Source organism: Accipiter gentilis, chromosome 9, assembly GCF_929443795.1.
Source record: "Accipiter gentilis chromosome 9, bAccGen1.1, whole genome shotgun sequence".
Taxonomy (NCBI): domain Eukaryota; kingdom Metazoa; phylum Chordata; class Aves; order Accipitriformes; family Accipitridae; genus Astur; species Astur gentilis.
The window spans coordinates 40,476,405-40,496,424 of NC_064888.1; positions in this window are offsets into that span (position 1 = coordinate 40,476,405).

The following is a 20,020-nucleotide window of genomic DNA, read 5'->3' on the forward strand; positions in this document are numbered from 1 at the left end:
AGAAAAGGTCAAAAGGAACAATTCAACCCATTTTGAGCTATAAATTCAAATGAAAGGCAAACCTTATGGCCGTGGTTCAGGAAAGCATCGGTCATCAGGAAAGCCCTTTAGGATGTGTGTGTGTGGGGTTGTCTTTCCTGATTCAGGGTCTAACGTTGCTCAAAAGGGACAATCAGCTGGGCATTTCCACACTGCATGTAAGCAAAATCCTTTTCTGTACAGAGAATCACACAGCGTGCTAGCTGTTTTCAAAAGACTTTCTTCTCACTATTCACGGTATTTTACTATTTTATGCTCTTTTCTTAATTTGGACTTCAAAATAAAAAAAAAAATTCTATTTATTTTTTCAGCATGGTCAGAATCTTTTGCAAGTCCCTGTTGCTCCAGTGTTTGACTGTGTCAGACTCCACACTCCAAGGGCCACTTGCTTAGAATCACTTGCTCACAATCACTTGCTCACACTGACATTTTTTAAACTATGGGACCCGTCGTGTTAAGTCTGCCAAAGCTGCTTCTAATAAAAGTGTGATTTCTTATGCAAATTTAAGACAAAAGCAAGACCTTAAGTCATCTCCCCCCTTGCTTCCACGCATCTCAGTACCATGAGAACCCAGGCTGTGGCTGGTGGGGTTTTTTTCATTCCATTGTTTGCTCGAATATAAAATTGTGAATGTAATTCTCAACACACTGCAGCAAAAGCGTTCAGCTTCTGGATCGTGTCTATCTGATCAATGGTGACCACACTCAAAAGTAAGAATGTGTGGTCCACCACCAAACTAATTACCAAAATAAAACTGTAAATGCGTTCACTCTAGGGTTTGTGGCAGCAATGAATGCAAACTTCTCCACTGTACCTGCACTGAGAGTCAGAAGAGTTTCCCCAGGATCTCCCTGGCTGCACCTCAATCACCCACCCAGTGGCACAGCCAGGAACTGTATTTCCCATTTATTTGGGAATACTTTGTAGATGCAGTAATATATCCCTAAACTGTATTTTGGGAGGGATCTTATTTTCCCTTCCAAATTCAGCTCAGAAGTTCACTAACTTCTACTGTGTTTTATGTTAAATTGTAGCTCAAGAAGCCTTTCTGAATCGCCACAAAAATCTGCATGTGAAAGCACATGTTTCTCCTACAAGGTACAAAGGCAAGGCTATAAACATGGGCTAGATATGGCCATCACTATGTCGAAAACCACAAAGGGCTGTGTGCTAGGAATGCGTTTTCACTGACATCATGCAAAATTAAATGAAGGACATAATTCGCATGAAAGCACCTCAGGGCTTGACTGTTGGCCATTCAGTTCAGCGGGACTTTTGCCATCAGCTTTAAAAAGTGCAGAGTAAGAGCCCAAAGGAGACCCAACAGCCTGTTAGTACTGTAGCTCGGGGTCTGCTTCGCAGGGGCTGCTACGCATGCTTTGACTTCGCTTGCACAGGGTGTGGCAAGAGAATTTTGTGGTTAAGGAACTGGACGGGACCCGAGAGATCTGATTTCGGGTTTTATTTCTGCCTTAGACTTCCTGTGCGACCCTGGGAAAGTCACTTCAATGTGGGTGCCTGTCCCCAGTGGTACACCACCACCACTTTGTTTCTGGTCTCCAGCTGGACTTCTAGCAAGGGAGGACAGAGGACATCTTGCTCAAAGTGCCCCCCATAGTTTGCACAACGCTGCCCCAGCATTGGCTGACACCTCTGTGATGCAAAGGCACTGATATTTTGGAGTAGAAAACATTTTTCACATGAGATAAAAATCTTATTTTGCCTACTTGATTGGATAACGCTCTGAGCTACACTACTCAGGAGTGAACCGTCCCTACCTCTTATGAGAACACTTCTGTCTTGATTAATCTAATATGAACAATAAATATTAGTATGAGAAAAGTCTGAAAATTGCTCTTCATCATTACTTGCATGTAATAGGCAGTTTAAAAAGAAAATTCATATTCTCTTCACCTTCTCCTGAACAGTAGCTGGTATTTGATACCAAGAGATTTTTCCTATTAAATTAATCAGAAGTCGTCAAGTTCTAGGTAACGTCTGGGGTTTTTTTTGGGGCTAACTTCAGAATTAATACCAGTAAGTTTGAAAAGGGTATACATTTTTCATTATGTCAGATGAAAAGAACATCCTTCCTATTTGTATGATAGCGCAATAAAAGACATCACCAGTGACTTCAGCTCCTGGGTAATTTTTTACTTGTCTATCTGGTTCATTTTTCTTTGATCAAACAAAGACTAAAAATACTGTGGCATTTTACTACCTCAAAACTCAGACATACATAGACTTTATCTTTCCAAGGGAATACAGGAAACTACTGTATATTTGAACTGCCTGAACTCTGCGGTTTTTGGATAAGGACCAATTTCACCATAGCTGCAGCATTGCCACTTACAGTATTTACCACAACCCCACCCTGGTCCTGCCACCGGCCGATGCACAAGTGGAGTTGAATCAAGCAGTGATGGCACGGGAGCAGTTGCAATGCCCCAGTGTTATTGTCCTTATACTTGAAAGTAACCTCAATTTCCTTTCCCCCACCAGAACAGAAAAATTACAATGTCAGAACCAGCTTGGGCTCCTTTGTTGCTCTGCCGTTCCCTCCAGTTGCCTGACCCTAATTAATTCTTCCCCCGTGCTGCCGGCCTGCCTTTGTCTTTTGCTTGCTACCTTCTTGCCTTGCTTATCTTTGAGCAACTCCCCTAATCCCACTTACTTCTATATCATTCTTATTTATTTTCCTCCTTTGTCTCCAAAATCACGGCAAAATTCTTAACTCTTGCTGCCCGAACTTCCTTTCCTTTATCTCGCTTCCTCTCCTTTCTGCCGCTTTGCGTTCCTACTTCTCCTCTCTTCACCGCACGTTCATTCAGCATTTTCTGCAATGACTCCTCAGCTTTTCTTCCCTTCTCCATCGCTGGCTCTCCACCTTTCCCTTAGCTCCCCTTGGTCCAGCATCTTTCCCAGCTCGCAGGGCTTTCCAGCCCCCTGCCCATCCCCTCCGCTGAGGCTGCCACTCGATGACAGCCCACGTCCTGAAGCTCTTTTGATCCACATCTTCCTTTCCCTCTGCTCCTCCAGACCTCTAGGAGTCCCTCCACAGCTTTCTCATCAGTCCCTCCACCAGCATTGCCCCTGAACCTCCGCTCCCAGATGCGTGCCCACATCTGTACCTGCCCCTTCAAACCACTTTTGCCTTAATCTCCAACTTTTTCATCCTCACCTTAGGACCACCTTGATTTCCATGACGAAGCTTTCCCTTCTTATGAAGCCTTCCCTGCAACCCATCCTCTTTCTTCTCACCATTAATTATCCCTGCTCTCTCCCTCATCTAAACTGCTCTCCGTCTCTTGCCTTTTTTAGACTGTAAGTGCTTTGGGACAGGCAACGTGGATCATCTATGTTTATAAAGTGACTGGTAAATTTTGTGACACTGTATAAATATTTCCTTTATTAATTACAGTCTCCAGCATGAGGCTTTTCTTCAAAAAAGGTTTGTAGAAAGGAAATACATATTTTGGCAGCATCTCGTTGAGTATGTTGACCTCACTTTATAATTTCCCTCCCAGCACAGGAAAGCACATACCACAGCGATTGCTATCGCTGTGGCAGACACGCAGACCTTCTTCCGCATGCAGAAGATAAAGACCTATCTGTTAACCTCCTGTTTGTCTCCACATCATCACAGACCGATTACGTGATAACATTTTAAGCGAGGGTGACATTTCCTACACCTCAGCTCCTACAATTAGATCTGAGTGTCAGAGAACATCATGTCGGTGCAGGTAAGGAGAAGGGAGGCATTAATCTTCCCCAGTGGCACCGGTGCCGACTGTTTGTCAGGGACGGCGTTACGTTTCACTTCATTCATTCACTTGACACGAGACTTTCTGTGGTGCTCCAGCCTTCCTTGTCAGTGGGTACCGGCCAAGGAGCTCATCTTGTGGATGTATCCGCATCTGGCCAACAACTTACTTGCACGCTTCTCACTCATATGGTGCATTATAGTGCTACCAACTTTGAGAAAAATATCTTTTTGGGTAAAAAGCTGTCTCTGGACTCATATAAGCAAAACAGATTTCCTCCTTGAGTCTCCAGGAGCAGTGTGCACCCGTCAGCATAAACAGACACTGCCTGCCAAGGAGAGCTCTTGCAACGCGCCTGGCCCGTACTCCTGATTTTTACGTCTCTCCGCTGGCTCTGCATTTGGTTTTGTATCTACTTTTTGGCAACTTGCATTGTCTTAAAAGCTGTGGTTGCTTTTGTTGTCCCACTTCGGACGAGCACCGCAGCAGGAGCTGCATGTAGCAGCCGGAGGGGAACTTATTGCCAGTGCCTGGGCTGACCGTGGGACGGACGGACCCCGGTGCTGCTCCTGCCCCAGCCAAACTGGCAAGTGTGGGTCACGCAGCGTGGGTTAGCTGTGTGCGATACCGAGAGCAAAGAGATCGAGTGTAAGGGAAAAGAAGGGGAAGAAATATACGCCCTTGCAAAAAATACTATAAATAAATCCTGTCACAGCCTGGTCTCAATATTGCCCAGGCTCTTCTTTCAAACTTGCCCACTCTTCCGTACAGCTTTGTCTATACATCCGTGCAGATACAGCGATATCAGTGTCCTTACACTCACCTATTTACAGTCTTTATTTTTCAGGGAAGTAGATTCAATTTTGTTAATAAAAGACACTTTTTATCATTATGACTGTTCCTACATTAGGAATTGTACCAGTTACAACTATACCAAGTATCTAAATATATTTTAAAAAATCAGCAGCCTTACCCAAATAGATGCATATGAAACGTGTAAAGACCTCACTATAGTACTTCGTCTGCTCTCTCATAAATGAATCTTAATGAAATATTGACTTAGTGCTGGCACTGTTTCAAGAGATTGCTTGCACCTTACCCTAACCAGTGTAATATCAAATGCCTAATCAAAGCATAAATCATCACAAACAAACAAACAAACAAACATGTTTGATTGCTTTGCAATACGAGAGTTTAACAAGGCTTTCCCAACTGGGATGCTAGAAGCGAGGTAAGCCCAAATTGACAGCTGCTCAGCTGGAAACTGTAATGATCGGGACCCAGCATGAAAAAAGTACACACGAACTGCGATTTGAAAAAGCTGCAGATGCTTCAGTAAAAACTCTTATGTTGGAGTGATTGTTCATTCTGAATAGCTATTGAGCCCACCAATACCTGCTCCTTAGTGCAGAAAAAACGCATATACTAATTTGACCCCTGCATTTTATTCACCTCCTTTTACAAATTTCCTCCAGAAAACAGATGAAGAATGAAATGGTGATTCAAAATGATACAAAAGTCAAAGGCAAAGCCTCCTGAGAGCTGCAGAGGGTCTCACAGTGCCAAATGACTCTGTGGCAAAACAGCAGATCGAATTCAATTCTGATAAGCTCAAAGGGAAAAAACCCCAGCCTTCACTCTGTATACTCACTGATGAGCTCTTCTTCAGCTATTACCACTTAGAAAAGAGATCTGAGAGCCACTGCTGATAGTTTGAAGAAACATCAGTCAAAGCTCATAGGCAGCCAGAAAGGCAACTAGAATATTATGGGCATGTGTGCCTGAAAGCTCATTTAATTTTTCCAGCTATGTACGTTGCTGTAATAAAAGGTGTTACGTCTGTCTATGAACTCTGTTCCATCTGTATCCTTAGACCATCACAATTGCAGCAAAACACCACTAAACCAGACAACATCATTATGCCACTATATATATTCATGTGTGCTCACCTCCTGAGTATTGTGTGCAGTTCTCCCGTATCCCCCTCAGCTTAGAAAAAGAGATGATTGAAGGGGGAATATGATAAAGATCTGTAATAGCCTGAGTGGCATGGAGGAGGTGTAATGGGAGCGATTATGCGTTATTCAATTTAAGAATAAGCGAATGCCAAATGAAACTTTTGAGCAGTAGGTAAAGCAAATACCAGGCGCCCCTTTTTTCACATAAAGTCTACTTAAATTGTGGAAGTCATTTGCCTTGGTGCGTCAACACTAAAGAAAAGAAAAAAATTAATGGATTTTAAAGGGATTAGACAAATTTACATAGGAAAGGTCCAAAGGATGGATCGCACCTCTTTCTTCCTCTTTTTACTCGTCTAGTTATACTGCACTGAGCTGTAATGACTCGTACCTTCTTCAGCGGTCTCGCACCTCCTTCAATGTCCACACACGCTGATTACTCTGGGCTCTTTAATTACTGTGCAGCTTCTCCTTCATGTAGCTTCCTGCTGGTCACTAGAAGAATATGACCACATATGGAGAATATATCATAACATGGCCTTAGCATGCCTCTAGCTTCTTACAGGGAGCAGGCGTAAGGAGTGGAAAGTATAGATGATGACACACTCGGTGTCATAGTGTTTTATTTAAACCATCTTCTTCTGCCAGGTGATCCTGGTTTCACAGGATCATCAGACATCTGCTTCCTCACTGGCTTTGCCTTCCTTAGGAAACCCTAGTTTTCCCATAATAACGAAGACTAAGCTACCACCTGGAACCATCACTACCAGGAAAACAATATTTATCTATTTGTATTTATTAACTACCCCCACAGCAAAGCTTTGCCCCATATGTTAGTCTCATTCATCTGTTAAGCCTTGACTGATTGGAAGACGTTTGTAGCTGGAAGTGCTAGAGACAGGGACCTCACAGTGTCGATGCTCACTGGTTAGCAACAGCGTTAGTTAAAGCAAATCTCTGCCTGCGCAGCTGTTGTAATTTTAGACGAGAAAGAGCGACCACAGAACATGGGAAGCACAGTCCTTGTGTTCAGCCTCTCCACAGCTGCTGCCCTTATCAGTACAATTATGTTTAAGGTTTTGCACGGTGTGGGATAAGCAGCTTTAAGTCATCTGCATGCAACCACAAACAGGGAGTGTTAAAATCGGGATTAGGACTGGGGGTCTTCTTGGCTTCACTCCTGCGCTTCCTTAGTCCATGGTTCATTAGTACAGAGGAACAGAAATGCTGGCTTTGACCTAGGATTTAGTCCAGTGTCCTGAAGCACGAGATTAGAAATCTCTTCCAAAATTATTCCTCATTAGCCTTCAAAGACATCCTGAATGTTTTCATATCCACAGGTCCCTGTTGACGCTCAGTCCAAGGGCACACACACGCACGTGCCGACCAGCCCTCCTTCCCTCCCCAGAAAAGATTTTCCTCATTTGGGGCTACCCTGCAAAATTCTTGTTCCTGCCAGTGGGAGTTGTGTATGTGTCCAAGAAGAGAATTTGGCTGCAGAACAGTATTTTAACTACTATATTTAACATATTGTATTATGACATTTACAATATTTCCCCCAAAGCTCTTCTCAGATTGAAGAGAAGCGACTATCTGCATTATGCTGGCCCTTTTTCCTTGTTGATTGACAGTGAAATTAAATCAGTTCATTGCTTGTATGTTGTATGCAACTAATTCTGCTCAGCATGGTTGAGCAATAGCTTATTCTACTAGACACCCCATCAGCTTCCCCAGAGCCTCTTACTGCGAGGGAGGGCTCATCCTGAATAAGGCTGGGGGATCTGTCTCTGCATTTGAATGAAGATCTTTGTCACCAGAGAAAGTTGGGAGGCTGGGGTTTTCTTTTGTTTTGGGGGAGGTTGTCTGGGTTTCTCTGGGTGTGTTGATTCATTTGAATGTAGTTCCAGAATGCTGGATTGGAATAACATTTACAGCAAAATCTGTTACATTTGATGTTAATTATTTAATACAAATTCAGTTATCATGCCATGCCCCAGTAGCACACAAACTGTTCAGCCATAAACAGATGAAAGACTACTTCAGGGGCAAACCACTAACGTCTGGAGACATGAGTCAGATAACGGAGACTTGGAGAGGAGGAGGAGAAAACTCTATCCAAGGGTGACTGAACACAGCCCTTTTATTCTAGAAACAGGAGATAAATTTCAGGAGATAAATTAGCCTTCTGAAATTTTTGGTTCTGTGGGCCTCAGAAGAATAAAGCAGTGTGCACAATTTTGTAGGGAAGAAGCAGTTCATTGAGACTAAAAAAAATTTTACTTCAGAACAGAAGCATAGGAGTGCATTAATTTCCCTGGAGTCCTTTGGAACAGTTTGGATCATTCTACTGTTATTGATACAGCCTTTTAGAGCAAACTATTACAACAGGAAACTTCCCTAAATCCAAAGCCCAAGCTATGTCTTAAGTGTACACCTAGAGGCAGATCAAAATTTTGCAAATAGCTCTCCAGTGCCTTCAAACAGACACATAATGGTCAGAAGTACTGCGTCTGAATGCTTGAAAGCTTCCTCTGTTGAATATATGGATTCTAAATCTATACCATTCTTCCTGATCTAGTCAGGTTTTGGCTGGATTTGAGGATTGCATCTGCTTCATCTTCATGTTGCCTCGGACCTGGAGCATGCAACTTCCCACATCCCTACCGCAAGGGCCCCTGGCTCCGCGGAAAATTCATGTTCACTGCAGTGTACGATGGTATGATCCCTCAATATGGTAGCATATAATGACATGGTCTCTAGGGTCCCTACTTTGGGATCTACTTCTGAGGATCCTGAGCATCCCCTGCTGAACCTGAGCGTGGGTCTTGTCTTAGGATCATCTGCACAGCACAAGGCTGTGAGTGCTACAGCCACGTAGCGCTGGTCAATACACGCTCAAAGTTGATTTTCCAAAAGTAGCTAGCTGATTTAGAAACCTAAGTGCCATTCTAGAAGGTAATTTAAGCACTTCAGAGTGTAAACCAGATTGAAAGTCAGTGATGTTGAAGGTGCAATTCACCCTATCATCTCCCTTAGCTGTCCAAAAGTTGGATGAGGTTTTCTAGGATTCCTCCACAGGCAGCGGAGAGCAACGCTTCCGAGACTGGTGACAGCCGTAGGTGGCACGGTCTGCCCTGTGTCGGCGTTGAGCTTTCTCCACTGGCACAGAGCGAGCCTGGGCATCCAGCTAAGACCAGATATCTAACTTTTAGATAATTAGAGATACATATAGTAGTAGGCTTTTAGTATTCTAAAATGCAGTGTAGGGTACAGATACTAAAAAACCCTGTTAGATGGTATGTAACACCCTGTTGATGTGACTTCAGAGTTTCCACGGTCCAAGAAAAACTCTTTTATAGGTCACCGCTATGCCTAAAGCTCAGATTTCCATGATCTTTAGACGCCACTGTTAGCTGCTAATGGCACAGGGGTAAGCATACTCTGGTAAAACCTTTGCAGAATTAGCAATCCAAGTAACTCCAAGAATTTAGCTCCCAATTCACATTTGAAATGGTACATGGTTGGATTTTTTAGTAGTTTCTCCTCTGTGCCTTGATTTCCCACCTGCAGAATGGCTCATCCTCCAGAGGCTTAAGGACAATATAGCACGTTTTAAGGACAACAGAGCACTTGGCTGCAACGGGACATATACCCTGTGGTGATGGAGACCAGAGAGGTCTTCAAGGTAGATCCAGCCTTTAACCAAGCCCTTTTGGGAACTGCCAACCCCAAAGCCCAGCAGACTTGCCAACCCCAAAGACCTCAGGCACCCAGGAAGCTGTAGGAACTCTTTTAATGTCTGTCCCTGTAGTTGTAACTTCTGTCACTGCAGTACACAAGAGACAACTAATCAATAACCGTGGAACCAAATAGGCAAATAAAAATAAAATCCATTAAGATGGCAGAGGTATTTACTTGTTGTATTTACACCACGGAGAGCTGCACTGTCAGTCAGTGCTTCCCCTTCGCAAGATAGAAGCAATTTGTGCAGACTGATCCCAGTTTTCTCATTAATATGTAAATGAGGCATGCCAGTTGTTAGGTTAGAAGAAAGCTGTCATGTTTATTGTGACAGATTTAATGGATGTGTTTGGATTGTGCATTCAATGTGTTTTCAAGAGCATGTCTTATCTTTGTTTAGGCAGTAAATCAAACATGTAAACAACAATTCATTAGCATCTGTCAGAAGCTCAAAGCTACATTGTTATAGTTGAAAATCTCCCCAGAGGTGAAAAAAAGTATATCTGACTTATTCCAGATTAGTTTGAATATTTTCTTTCTGTTTACCAACTTGTAAGTAATAATTGAGCCGCAGAATCGGTGCACTTGGATAGCACTAGGGGTCACAAAGAAACCAACCAAACACCAGCAATCCAGAGCTGGCCCAGAAACCACTGGCCAGAGAGGGGACTGTGGCCACCTACCGCTGCCACCACTGGGGACTCGGCCAGTGCCATGCCCGGGGGTTTGGAGTGGTGGCTGTAGGACTCTATTTAATGCCTTGGAAGGAGAAATCTCCACCTGGGCTGCTGCAGCTGCATCCTGTGGCTCATCATCAGCAACTCAAGCCCAACACTGCCAAGTGGGAGATTATGGTGTGGGATGGATGGGATACACAGGAAAAATAACTTGGATTTGGAGATCTGGATACAAGTGGTCTCCCAGAGGGTCAAGGTTGGATTTGCTGGAGCAGAGAAGGACTGGACCTTGAGACTCCCAAATGGTTCATCCTCCAGTGACACCTCTGCCCACGTTCTGCTCCTTTGAACAGCTTGAAAATGAACATGCTTCATAGAATGCCTCTTATCAGAGATCTCAGTGTGATTTACAAACATCAGCTAAACCTTATTACAGAGCCATGAAAGAGGAATTGTTGTATCCATTTAACGGACGGCTCTGAGGAAGGAGAGAGATTAAATAATTTGCCCAAAGACACCATGATGACACAACCACGAGGAGTAAAGGGGAGCGTAAAATCATAGCAGGACTCCAGCCCTTATTCTCATGGGTCAGCATTACTGTTGTTTTTAGCTTCTACTAGCTGATGACTAATGCTATTTTTAAAAGCTCTTTGTGCCTAGAAGAGTTTGGTTCTCTGGAGACTAGAAATACCAGCCAGAGCTGGGTATTATGCAGGCAGAAACTGCCTAAATTGTGTCACATAGCCTGTGACTTCTGTCCTGCTAATTTTGGGATCACCTGAGCACTGATTCCACTTCTTGCAGTGGTCTGTGAGACAGAGGGGTGGGAAGAAATGAAAAGCAAGTTCACTTATGACCTTTCACAAACCCAGATCTTCAGTGGTAAAGCGTTACTGCATTATCTCACTCTTCCTTCCCAAGTTTCTGTGCATTTAATAGAAATAATAATAATTTAGAAAATGATACTTAGGAACCAGTAATTACAGTACATCAAATATTTATGATTTCCAATCAACCTGAAAATGTTCTCTTATCTACACAGCAAAGTGTGATTTCTTCCACTGAAGTCACAAAGTATCTTTTTAAAATTGGCAATAGGCTTTGCATATGAGCAGGTTCCTTGAGATGGTCCAGCTCCCCCCACAATTTGGGGTTTAACTACTCTGCGGCAGCTGAAACAGCTGATGCCCTTTAAACATGAGTGCCAAGTCCCACTTGGCCATGGCAGTTGAGCAGCACAGCCGAGTCATAGAATCACAGAATGGTTTGGGTTGGAAGGGACCTTTGAGGGTCATCTAGTCCAACACCCCTGCAATGAGCAGGGACATCTTCAAAAGAAATATGGAATGCTTCATGAGTCAGGAGCTCTTGCCACTGTTCAGCCAGAGGACCCGTGAAAAGCTGGGTGTATCGCAGTCATGGAAGTTTTAGACCTTGAATAAGGTCAGGATTTGTGCCCAGGTACTTGGGGCAGAAGTTTGGTTTGGAAGCAGGGATGAACCTGCACCAGGAGGGCTGGGTAAGGTCTCTGTGGCTGGCGGTTTTCCCTTCCCATGGGTGCAGGAGGATGAGGCCTCCTGCACCGTAAAAGCAACATGGAGAAAAGGTGGGGAGCAAACTCCTCAGGGAAAAGGCCATCTCTGTTTGTGGACAGACAATGCAAGGTGGTCTCACCCATGGGCATGTATTGCGCTCCAGTGACGGATGCTCACCAGCCGTACAGGTGATCCAGCACCTCTTTAAACCCGTTGTTTGAAACCCAATTGGGCTATTAAACACAAATATCTTCCTGACCTTCTGCCCTCTCCTGCCAGGTTCAGGATGGATCTGATCTTCAGAGATCTTGGGTCAAGGGGGTAGAGGGAACCCGTGAGCCACCGTTGAACCCTCGGCCCCCGCGAGCCCATCGAAGCCCACTGGGCCAACACCAGACTTTCATTTATTCAACTTCCTTCCTCTGAAGGAACTTACAATTTAATCAGAACTTCTTAATAGTACATGAATTCTAAATTGCAGTCATTTGTTGCAACTAGCCGCAGGGTCTTCTGTCTGTTAGAAATATCTATGTTATTTCTTTCTTTTAGAGTTTACGTAAATAAAATAAAATAAACTTTTACAAATAATGTTTGCCACTTAATGTTCTCAGCCAAAGTATCTATCTGAGGAAATAGAAATCCTTCCTTACAATTCATCTTAAAGATGTAGTTTCAGTTTCTTATGAAGTAATAATGAATGTACCACAGATAATGTTCCAATAGTGCAAATGAGAGGAGCATATAATCAAAATGATAATGGCGGGTATTGTACGGCTGGTATAATAAAATCTATCCCACTATGAAAATCATATCTCAAGGCAACATTCTGTCTGATTTTTGTAATAATTGTACAAGTGAGAACAGGGCACAAGGCAGCCAGAGAAACAAAGGTGCCGCGGTGGTTCATTAACCAGGTGCTGCCCCGACAGCCCATCCTGCCCGGTCAAGGGTCTCCGCTGGGTTTTAACAGAAGAATCAGCTGCTCAAAATAGATGAATAAAAATCTGTACTAGAGCCAGCCCACACCTCAGGCACAGTCAAGATTCAGATTAAGCCAGACAAAGGGTGTGCATTTGTGTGCCTAACAGCTCCCTGCCTGCATGGGCAGCACCGTTCGGAGGAGGATGTGGGCTTTTCTGGCAGAGGCGACCAGCCTTGCAAAGCTCCTGGGGGGTTTTGTTCTTTCATTCCGGTCAGACTTCTCCAGGTGACCCTCCTCATGACGCAGGAACCTGTGGCTGTTCCTGATTTTGAGGCTTCTCTTCTAGAAGTTTCTCTACACAGAGGTCAACCTCACGTTCCTTGCTCATTTATTTAATTTTAGTCTTTCCCGCGTTTGCTACGCAGCGCTCGGGGATGGTGGCCCGTGTTGCTGACTGTTTGGGGCCCATTAGAAACATTTGTGTACATACATAATTACTGAATTTCAAAACACAAATGACTGCCTTTGGGGCCAACAGGCACAGCAGATACAATCTGTCATGTCAACTCTCATTCACTTCACGGTTATTTTTTTCTTAAAGGAAATTACCATGCCAAAACTACGCTTGGAGTACTAACAGCATCAAAGCTGCCTCTCTAGCCTGCAAAACCAATTCAACAGGAGAGGCGATGCTCTGGGTTAAATGTCCTGAGCCAGCCTTATTTTTCCCCTAGTCTACTTAGTTTTTTGTTATCTGTCGTCTTTGGCGCCGTAGGCATTTTGCTTGGGCCCTGCCTGGCACCCCAGCGTTCCCAGTGAGCTGCTTCATCGTTGCTGCCATCCCGGTGGAAATGGGGCATAGGGCAGACACCGGGGCAGAGCTGATCCCCAGTGGGGTGTGGAAGACACCGCACAGAGGACATCACGTGGCTGTAGGATTTCAGCAGCCTGGAGTTATTTGCAAGCTTAGGATCTTAATCTGGAAAGTGGATCCAATCTAGTCTGCTGTATTACTTCTGTCCGTGGCTGCCGTGCCCCAGCAATAGGGTTTGTGTTTGGGTTTAAGTGTCATGGATTAGTCAAGTGACACGTACGTGTATTTACATGTGTGTGCCCTTAAGTGAAGAATCATTTTCATTCTGTTCTTTATCTGCTTTTATACTCTGGTAAACACGTATTCGTGTTTTCATTACACTCTAGTGTTTGATTGCTGAGCTGTGTTAAAGCATCATTACAATACTTCACAGTCCTCAGATGGGAAGTATCATTAGCATCTGCTTAACGGCCCCGAATGGCACTCTGCACATGCATGTCCACCTTTCCCAAGCCCTCGGGGCTGGGTAGAAGGATTTCCCATGCAAGGGAGAGCTGGGCCCGCTATGGGCTGCACACCACGCGTAGGGCTTCCCTGGGCCAGCCCCAGCAAGGCTCTGGACCCAGCACTACCTGGGACCGCGTTGGCGTCAGGGCAAGAGCAGTAAAAATGAGATTCCTGCTGCCCTGGGGCTGTGTGCATCAGGAGGCCCCTGAAGATTTTATTTATAGCATGTGAACTGGAAACAAAGTGCCATCTTCAAAAACTAAGATGCCACTTAACGGAAAACGAAGTGCCACTCAGTAGCAATGGCAGCGATAGGGAGTAATGTCTTGACACAGAGAAAAACCGACTGTGGCACTAAAGCGAGGATGGGAATGCAGTGGTACAGCTTGAACTCCATGCCAACCTTGTTGCGTTTGTTATACACACAGGGGAAGGGCAACCCGTGCACATACAGAGACTGTACTGGGAAAAAAGAAAAGCATCTGGGCCCACCTTCTTCTCATACAAAGACAGAAAAAGTAGAAAAAGCCATTAGAGCTTTTGAAAAGTTCTCACACGGCAAAGTGGCTTATGCTAACCCGCTTCAACACTGTATTTATAGATTAGGTCCATTAGAAAGACTGGTTTCACAGTCCAGGAAACAATTATGGGCTAACACTGTTGGGCATAAGAGTTTTGTCAGAAAAAAACAATGGGGATTGCTCAAGTACCTTTTCCTATATGCTGAAAACCCCTAATCCCACAACTGCAGGAGAAGGCCTCGCTGACTTAAACAGAAACAGCTTGATCTGAAAGCAAAAATGAAGACTTTTCTAAAGCTAAGAGAACATATATAAACACCGCAGAAGTCAAGTGTAACAAATATAAATCAGAAAGTTATAGAGGCTAAGTAAAGCAAAGTAAAAGTTAGAAGCTAAGTAAAGCAAAAAGGTGTAAAAAGATAATGATGGCCAGCAGAGTAAAGAAAATGATAATACCTTTAAAGCCTATTAGCAGTAAAAGAAAATAAGTTCCTAACAATGGTATTTACCTTGCTAAAGGCAAACATTCACCTGTTCGAAGGTAAAGATTACATTTTAATTTATGTTATTAACCATCGAATCATCAGTAACGATGCAGAAAGTACAAAGCTTTGAATAGATGTTTCCTGTCTGTACTTAGAGAAACATCCAGATGCTGTGCTCACAAGACAGCATCTTGATGAAACTTTTCTTTCTGACAGCACTCCAGAAGAATATTAAACACTACAAGTAGACAGTTTAAAATCGGCCGGTTAAATAATCTGTGTTTTCGCATTTTAAAACAGCCAGGCAAGGTATATTCCAGATCATGAATTTTTTTCCCTCGCAGCTCTTGGCTCATTCACCCTTCCCTACCTGTCCACCTGCTCCACGGAGCCTCCCCCTATGGGGGCTTTTCCCAATTGCCTGGAAAACATCAGGGATGTATTTTCTGCTTCCCCAGCGCTGCTTCTGCCCTGTGTTTTCCAAGGGACAGACCTCACAGTCCTTCACCTGAATTTCTTAGAGCCTCTAAGCGCTGTTAAGGGAATCCCTCTGTTTTCCTACAGCTTTTAATGACATGCCTCCAAGCGCGGTGATGCTATCTGCTGCTCCATCAGCGCAGAGCCATCCTTCCCACCTCCTCCCGAACACTGCACACTAGCAGTGGTAGCATGTTTGCCCTCACACACCTTACAACTTGTCTGGCTTCTTAACTTGAGACTAATTCAGAAACAAAGGCTAAATTAGACTTGGTAAAAAGATGACAAGCAAATGCTTGCAGTGAAAGCCACAAAATCAGAAATATAAAAGGAGAATGAAGTTGTTAATCAGGTTGAATCATTTCAAAAAGAGTGGAGAGAATTTTCCAATGAAAAAGATGACTCCAGCATATAAATTAATCTTTTGTATAGGAAGAAATGAAAGTCATTAAATGTCATTGTCTTATTTTAAAAGCAGCAATATCCTGTCTGATTGCAAGTACTTAAAGTGGGATGATTAAACAGAAACCTTATCTTCAGTGTTCCAAGGAGAAAATTGGAGAGAAGTTATCCAATTATGGATAATAAAGAACGGGGAAAAATCTGAGCAGAGAGGAACTTGGTTAGGTAAGTTATGGAGGAACACTCGGCAATCAATCACATCCAACATACCAGGCACAAACAAAAGGCGATCTATCCCACATTACACGAAATTTCACAGCTTTGAGAAGCCTTTGAACTGCATACTTGCTTGTGATTTTACATTTTTGTAAGCCCTCTTCAGACCTTTATAAAACAATAGCCTAAGGCACTTGTAAATACTAATATTCTGTTAAACATCTGGTTACTGTAAAATGGGATTGTCTTTATTTTCAAACAGGAGTTTACAAGCAGATTATCAGCTGCTGGCTGGCTGTTATTTTATACTCTCCAGCAATCCAGTATGCATAGGCATATTGCTCTGCCTGAATGGCATTTTTCTATATTGTCGGTGAGATTTTAAGTAGAAACAGTAGCTCCCATGGCAGAGGGAATGATATGATCGCAGTCTTCTCTTTCTGCTGCAGATATCCATATGTCCATAAGCTCTGAGTGCCTCATGTCTTTAATGCAGTTATTCTTGCAGCGTCTGTGTGAGTTGGCACAGATGAGCGTCCCCATTCCCTGCACAGAGGGACTGTGAATGGGGACAGTATAAAACAACCTCTCACAATGTAGCACAAACAGTCGAGGTTTAGATCTTTGGCCAAGAACGAAGCTTTGCATACCTAATTCAAGAGAAAGGTTTCCTTCGCTCCGCCAAGGGAACAAGCCCTTTGTCTGGACTGGACCTCCTATTGCTGTTTGGAGAAGCGGGAAGGAAGGAAGAAGTCTTGTGGCTCTGGCCGCAGCTCCCGCAGGTTTTGCAAGCAGAATGTGGAAAACCGTCACGAGTTAAAACTCACATCGCTGCGTTTTCAGGTGGACTTGATGCTCTTGGGAAACGACCTGGGTGAGAAGAAAGTACTGATGCCTACAATGGGTCTGGTATCAGAGCCTGGTCAGTGAATGGCTACGGTTCATGACAGACAGCAGGCACGAAACCTTTAACCTTCACACCTTTCTTAATTCAACCTTTACAGGATGTGATTCCAACTCTTACTTTTTTCTTTCCTTTCGCTGTGTGGGCACCTTGGGCTAAATGCAGGCTGCAGCACCAGGGGAGCCCCCGGGGGAGGGAGGCCAGCCCCCAGCATGCCCCTGATGGCATGTCCCCTTTTCCGTCTACTACCCACGGTCGCAGAGCCCGTGCACAAGCACCGGCTGAGAAAAAGAGGAAGGTTAAGTTGTGTATTTTTATATCTCTGCAGCTGTTCTCGGGCTCTGTATCTGATGCATTTGGCAAGTAAATAACTAGACCTGAAAGTGGAACAATGTACCTGTCAGAGGGGTTAGCTTCTATGGGAAACTTGCTTTTTAGTTTATAAAGGGAAAATTACTCGTAATGAATTCAAAGAGGCTTCAAAACAACCCCCTAAAAAAGAAATCAGTCTTTAAAGTGCACTTAGTTATGTATAATTGATGTCATTAAAGGGATATTTTGCAGAATTGTTATTTATGTAAAGAAATTACCAGGCGTAAGACTCTGCGTTTTTATCTTTTGAGTCAGCAATCGGGTATAAAGTACCTTCAAAATTTAAACTTGCAGTCAGAAGCAACCTGAAGCTTAGCTCTGGAAGCCTGACTGTCCAGAGATACTGTGTCTGAGTAGGGAGGATAACACTTCATAATCTGGTATGACTTAAATCTCCTCCATGCCAGATAAGATAGCAAAGGGAGAAAATCAAATCAGGTTTCAGGGAGAGTTATCACACTTCTTTGTACAAATTTGTATCTAAATCTGCAAACTGAGGAGCCTTTTCAAAACCTCTTAAGAAGGACACACTTAAGAAGGAAAGCTGCCTGTCCTGCTCCGTGCCCCACATCAGCCCGACTGCTTGAAAACCATGATACCACATTACACACCAAGTCCCCTCCCTCTGCTGGCTGCCCACAACCTCTGGTTTTACGTGACATTCCCTTCCGCATCCTCACGCTCCGTATGGTGGGGTACGGGCTGCCCAGAGTCACAGCAGCGGATGAAAGCTTCTTCCACCCTTCCTTTTCCAACAGACACTTTCACCGTCAGAAACCGCTTTTTGTTTTCTAGACTAAAAGACATCCATAATGGATACGATACGTTCACAGATCTTGGGACATCTGTTCTCTAGCCCGCCTTTTTGACTAGTAGGATGTGATTTTATGATGGAAATGTTTCCAGTTTCATTTGCTGGCTGTCATGCCACAGTGGTGCTGGGGTATTTGCTGGAATAGCCACTGCCTTGATTTTTACGATCGAGCGGAAATATTCTACAGGAGCATGGATGTATTCCTTCCCCCAACAGCTGAAGTGCAAGCTTTCATCTTGAGCCGTCCTTCTCCTCTTCCGGACCCTCATCCGAGACAGTCGCTGCTCAGCTCAAGAACAAACAGATGTTTCTCCTGCTACACAGTATGTTGTTTAATCCCACGTCAGGGAACAGTCTGGTGCATTCCCATGCAACTGTCAACTTTGGAAGGTATTTTTCCCTGGGTATGTAAGGAAATGCAGCCGATAATAATATTAGGTTTTACAGCAGCTCTAACAAAATGGCCTTCAGGGCTGGATTCTCAAATGTCCTATAGGAAATGAAATGCAAAATATAGTACCCGAATTTTAGACATTCAGCTGGAATGACTAGGTTCTGCTATCAGATTATGGTTTCAGATGCGTAAAGCATCCCATATATTCCTTACAGTGACCTGTGCATGGAATAACTACAACCTGGACATCAAAGTATTCAAGCTCAACTCACAAGCTTCAAGATCCACAACCTTAATGAAATCTGGGGATAATCGACGGTGCAGAAGCAAATGCCTGGTTCAGACTGGGCTGAAAGTCACGTCCTGCGCAGTGCGTAGTTATCAGAAGAGGCAAGCTGTCGTATGGAGGTATCGGTGCCCTGTCTGAAGCTGTTAAGCACACAGAGGACACGCAGCTGCACCAGGCAAGTCTCGGCTTCACATGAGGATGGCTCTGCTCTTTCTGGCGTTGCCTCAGGAGAAGGTGCTGCCCAGGGCTGTCCTCAGGCACAACCAGCCTTGGTGACCACTATGGCCCTTATCAGGTCAGGGCTTTGCAATCATACACTGGCATGGGGAAGGACTGTTACTTGTTCCCAAGCTCACACCCGGCAAAGACATCGAAGGTTTGCCCAAACACCCTATCAGCACAATAATTTGCTTTTCCATGAATTTCTCAAAGCAAGTTAACGTACATAACAAATGCAGAGCTATATCTTGATAGGAAATGAAATTAAGCTCCTTTTTTGAAAACAAACTGTACCATGTGAGACAGAACGATGATCTTTCCACAGCGTTTTTAATCCTCCTGCAGCAAAACAAACAATGCGTTTCCTGGAAGAATCGGAGGGTCCCTGTGAAGTTCCCAGGGGGTGGTCGGGGACCTGGCCACAGGCTGGTGAGGCACCTCGTGGCCTCAGCCCGCCTGCTGCAAACTTCCCTGCATGGTGTTCCCTACCTTAGCAATGCTTTCTCTAGTCAATACTCCTCACCTGTGGTCCCTTTCAGTCTGCTTAGCTCGACCCTTCCGCTTCCATTGAACTGGGTCATTTAAAACACCAACTCATCTCCCTGCTGATGGTTGCCTGTTTGGGACAGGAGTTAGGATTTAGCGATGCAGAGCTGCTTCTCCCCTCTTCCCATCCCTGGATGTTGCTTTGGAAACACCCTCGCTCCCTGCCAACCCACTGAATGGCAGCCCATAACCACGAGTCCGACTCCTCTCTCCTAGCAGCAAGGCCATTAGCATCACACAAACTATTATCAGTAGCCCTACACACTGGTCCCACTAAAATCAATTTATCGCCTGAAGTATTTGGCTCATAAAAGGATAGTTTCCTCTTTTTCTTTTACCTTCATAACCAAGGTTATCTGCTCAAGAATGTACAGAATAAATGAGGTTGTTCGGCTTATGGATACAAATAGATCTTGCTTT